This window comes from Eucyclogobius newberryi, unplaced genomic scaffold (genome assembly GCF_026437365.1).
Source record: "Eucyclogobius newberryi isolate DKJ021-1_F unplaced genomic scaffold, fEucNew1.0.hap1 SCAF_11, whole genome shotgun sequence".
Lineage (NCBI taxonomy): Eukaryota > Metazoa > Chordata > Actinopteri > Gobiiformes > Gobiidae > Eucyclogobius > Eucyclogobius newberryi.
Window position 1 is genome coordinate 7,767,688 of NW_027315735.1, and position 5,399 is coordinate 7,773,086.

Here is a 5,399-nt window from a genome sequence, read left to right on the forward strand (position 1 = left end):
AAACTATGGAAACGGTATAGGTAAGCCCTTGAATGGCTTAGATTTAAGAGATGCTGTTTGCATCTCCAATAAGGCAAATAATGCTAATAAATCTCAACCCTTTACTAGTCATGACTATCTCAAAGAAAATAATCACAGGGTCTATCTTGCCGGCAAACATATCTCACAAAAGAAAACAGAAACCGTAGAAAGTGAGTCATCCACAACATCTCTCAAATCTAACAAGCAGGAGGCCTAACACTTCTACCAAACAGATCCCAAGAACAGTACATAGTTTGACTGTTCTTTGAAGTAGGCATTTGATTAGAAATACATGAGTGGATTAGACATTTTTTCCACCCAAACTCACGGGCGTTACCTCGGCTCAAGTCCTCAATTACAGTGAAGAGAACTCAGAGTCACCATGTCAATAGTAAGTGCAGGTACAGCAAGCACCAGAAGAGGGTGCTGCTTTCTAATTTACTAGGATTTAAAAGGGTTCACATTAACATGTAACACATAGCCAGACTTGAATGAACAATACTATAACAAGGACTTGAGTTGTGTCATACCTCTTCTTACTCCAATGTATTCTACAATACAGGTGTAAATGTTTTTATGGTGAATACGATTTTCTGTGTTTTTTCTATGGTGAAACTACAACAACTCTGCTGCCCCTCCCTCATGTCCCTCATGCATTGGATTTAGATGGGCCTTTAGTCTTTATTTTATCATATTCCATTGTTGTTTCCATATATTTAATAACAATGGTTGTCATTTAGTGGACCAGAACCAAAACCTATTTTAGGGCCATCAAATGCCTAGAACCAGCTCTGATAAGTACTATGATGCATGGAGCGGACTGCTGTGCTTTAGTTAGTCAATGTTTTGTGTCTGTTCCTATTCAAATGAATAAATAAATTAAACATTGGGGATTTGAATCAATGTTGATTTAATATTTTAAATTTCAGTTTTGTTTCAATGATGTTGACTCAGAAAATAATACAAATAAACACCTTTTCAATATTGATAATAACGAGCACTTTCAGTGGCAATATAATGTTTTGGCATCTATGTTGATTTAATCCACTTCAGAGTTCCATGACAAATGCAGACAAAAAAGTCAAAACAACAACAATTCCATCTTCAGTCCAGGCCTTGGGTCCGACTTTGTTCTGACATGTACAGCAGTGGGTCCAAACATGCGCTCCAGTGTGCTGCCTCCCTCCTATGTCCTCGCTTCCTCTGTCCTTCCTCCCTCCTAGCTCCTTGCTTCCTCGATCCTCACCCCCTCTGTCATAACCCCTGCGCTCCCTCAGCTCCTGTCTGCCCCCTTCTGGAGGAGTCAGGTGGGACCGAGACAGAGAGGGCAGCCCAGCGTCAGGGCAGTCCAGCCAGTCTGCAGCGATGGGTATCCATCCTCCAGAGCAGAGTCAGGGAATGGAAACTTCCAGTAGGAGGTGCCACTGAACAGATAAACAGCCCCTGAAGAGCAACGGAAAATAAACAAACATGACTTTTCCTCACAGAGCTATGATAAGAACTAGATAAAGCACTCCCATCTGTACGAATGCAAGTTTGATGCAAGCTACTATACTTCTGGGCCCAGAATTAATCCAAATCCTGTTCATATTAAAGGACACTATGCAACAGGTCTGGTGGGGGTCCACTACCTGCTTGTCTCTTTGGAGATGTTATTGCTTTGCCTGGAATGTTCCACTATGACATTGAAGGTATCTATTGTTAATTTATTCATTGTTATAGGGTAAGAGAAAAATCTGCATCCTTACTATGACAATGCTCACCTCTTCACAGATCTGACCTGTAGCCTGGTGTCTGGCCACGAGTTCTGGAGCCGCACGAAAGAATACGCAAGAAGTCTATCTTTGCCGGAGACCGCAGTCTGGTGCGGCTTTCCGGTCAGTTGACAAGTGTTCTACCACAAAAACACGAGAATCTGCATGGCGTTCCTCACAAACGGATCACAGTGGACCGAAGTTAGTGTAACAGGCAATCGGCAAATAACCGGGGCAGATCTCTGCACCTAGACCACAGTTAGTGTACACCGGAAAGACTGCGGTCACTGCACTGCAACTGGACTGTGAGCTTGGGGTTGGACATTAATTAATTGGTGAATTAATTTGCTGTATTTAAGGTCACTAATTAGTTGAAATTTAGAGCTTTGTATTTAAATGATCCCTGAACAGATTTACATGAAATAAAACTTCCAAAGAGCTAAAAAATCTCCTGTTTGGCGGAGTTTAGGCTGTGTATCTCTACGACATTTAGTAGCAGAGATGCACAGTTTATTTTTATTCATGCCTTATTTTTATGTTTTTATATTTTTGTTAATGTTACATCTTATCATCGAAGACAATTCCTAGTTTGTGAATCTTGTTTATATTCACTGACAAAGGCAATAAACCTTTTCTGGTCCAATTCCTCCTCTGCCCTGCACACTGACAGAAAGCACAATGTTCCTCCTATTCTGGCAGGCACTGCGCAGAGAGCATGGAGGAAACAAGTGGACTCAGTTCTCACTCAATCACAAACAACATTTTATTCCCAGCACTGTATTGTTGGCCCCAGTGGCGTGTGGTCAGGGCAATAAAAGAACCAATGATTGACCAATAAAATCTCAACATGTCACGTGTTACAGCTGTTTTTAAAATGGTCCGAAATATATCCAAATAAGCCCGTTTTCCCCTCACAGCGGCTGTAGCTTGGCTGAAGTCATGTTGACTTTTAGTGGCCTCTACAGGCCATTGTGCAGTACTGCATGAGAAGCTTCATTCTTATTCTTACAGCTGCTCAGTCTGTGGCCGTGTTCAGAGGCCCATTCATGCTCCGCTCTCTAACATGAGCTTTTAGAACCAAAGCAGACAGCAGCTTCTTTTAGAGGTCTGCACATGCGCTCTGAGGACAACACAGCCTCAAACCACGTTGAATCTTGAATGGTTGCAGGTTCTGCCCTAACTGCGCATGTGCAGAGGAGAAAGGAAGCGACAGCAAGTTTCAACAAACTGACTTAGTTAACGATCTGTTCACGTTTCTAATGATTTATGACTATTTTCTCCATTCAGCCCTTTGTGCAGGTATGGGAGGTTGGCTCAGTAGGATAAGCATTGACACTTTGTGTGGGAGAGTCAGGATTGATACTTACCCTTGCATGTTAGTTGTTTTTATTTTTATTTTTGTGTTATCCATTGAATATTGATGAATATCCCAAGTCTGCTTGTCCATCCATAAAAGTCACTGCACGCTACTGGTTGACCCCATACTAACCCTCAGGGTTCGTGGTGATCCCATTGACCCTTTCCTTCAGCAGGCGCGTCCAGACGTCAGCCTCCAGTCCTGAGGCCACGGTCCCGGTGTCCCCCCAGATGGGCCCCACCTCCATGTCCCACAGCAGCCCCTGCCTCCCCCCGCTCATCTCCTCCACCTTAAATCCCATGGGGAAGGAGGAAAGGGCCATGGGGTAGCCTTCCTGCAGCGAGAGCTCCCGGAATAGCCACACCTGTGAACCTACAGTATCAATCCATAGCAATACTTCATTGTATAGTGTATTCATGTAGTGCAAGCCAGTCCAGACCAGTCCCTCTAAACAATCAGATCCAACCCAATTTTCCAAACACTAACAAATGTATTTCCTCTGGTTTAGTTTTGGGTTAGTCTTGGTATAGAACTGGTTGAAAAACAACTATTGAAAAAAAAAAAGTATTTTGTCCAATCCAATCTTATACAATCCAGCTTATTCGGTCAGTAGTGAACACAGATAAACCAACTTTATTTTTTACTTACTGCAGACTTTGACTACCCTCTGGTGGTTATTCAATAGTTCAATAGTTTTCTTATACTTTTTATTATTATTAATGATTTTATGTAAAAATAAGACATTTTATGTGTAAAAGTGGCCAAAGATATTGTATGTACCATATTTGGTACATACACATCTGAAAAATTAAAAGAGCTATGTTTAAAATTCTTCCTTTTATTGTATATCTGAAAAATATTTCATATTTACGAAGGGGATTCTGAATCTTATACTGTAAATTTGGTGTGTGCTACTTCAAAGGCTGATCTTTATGTCAAAGTGCTTTTTGAGAAAACAGACTTGAAGTTGTACCATATAAATATTTAGGAGCAAATGGGGCAATGTTGTTGTTTCCATGTGAAAGCTAATACATTCATTGAAAAAAAATGATAAAGAACTTAATGATAGTGACAATTGGAAGAGTATTCATCCGCTGATCCGGCAAGGACATGCACATGATGTTTGTGTCTAGTGTTACCACTGATGAAGATTATGGCGTGGTCCGAGGCTCTCTTCAGCAATGCGCTCAGGTTGAGGTCCAGAGGGAGGGACCTCCACAGCCTCCTCACCGCTGCGCCCCGAGAGGACACCAGGCCAGAGCTGCTCACCCTCCACATGCTCAAGCCTGGACACAACACAGATCTCTGAATCGAAGCTCGTCCCAGTCAACCTGTTGCACAGGTTGTATATGGCGGAATAGGGTGGGCTCTGTTGTGTTGGTCAAGATTCGAACCAGCCTCTTTATGCTCAGAGGGAGAGAGGTGGGTATAGTACCCAAACTTGTACTCAAGCATTCTTATTTGAGTACAAGTTTGGCTGGTACTGTTACTTCAAATAAAATATCACTTGAGTAGGAGTAAAAGTATGGTGTCAAAAAGTTACCCCAAGAAGTAAAATTTAAGTAAATATATTATATTTGTATATTTTGTAACACACGATTCATGTTTGGCAGTGGCTCCCAAACCTTTTTATAGTCACTTACCCTCGTTTTGATGATTAGTCACATTACCCTTAATCCGACCCACTTGAAGAAAATGTCTGTGGATGCTTCAGACAGTTATTTATTCTTTATTTAAGATAGTTATTTGGTCCATAACATAACTTTTGTATCTACACTGAATATACCAAATACCAAGTCCATTTCATAACACATTTGCGTGGGCACATCATTCTGGTAAGTGTACAGGGCCAAGTTTAGTTGTTTCAAGGTTATTAATTGCTGCTTGTAGGTGTAACTGGTTCTTGTGGCGACTGATGTTAGTTGCTAGGATTGGCCTGGCGTTTACTAGTGTTCTGTAGTTGATTGACGGAAAATTTGTTTTCAAAATCAGAAAGGGGGTTATTGCCATTGTCAGTGAACATAATTCACAAACTAGGAACTTCCTTTGGCATTAAGACGCAACATACAACAATCAATAATAATAGTAGCAAAATATATCAAAATGAGAAAAACAAAATTTACAAATAAAAAAAAATGCCTTGGTCTGAATTTATACACACTTTAAAGTTGGTTAGAATAGTGCAAAAATGAGTTGTGCAAGTGACCGGTGTTAAGTGTTCATGAGTCCAACAGGTTCAAGTAGAACCTGTAAATCTACACAATATA

The 5,399-nt window shown here is 41.0% G+C and overlaps 1 pseudogene; it reads right to left on the bottom strand.

The window, feature by feature from the left end:
• Nucleotides 1–1,070: 1,070 nt before the first annotated feature.
• LOC140346740 (uncharacterized) lies at nucleotides 1,071–4,426 on the bottom strand (annotated as a pseudogene).
• Nucleotides 4,427–5,399: the final 973 nt, after the last annotated feature.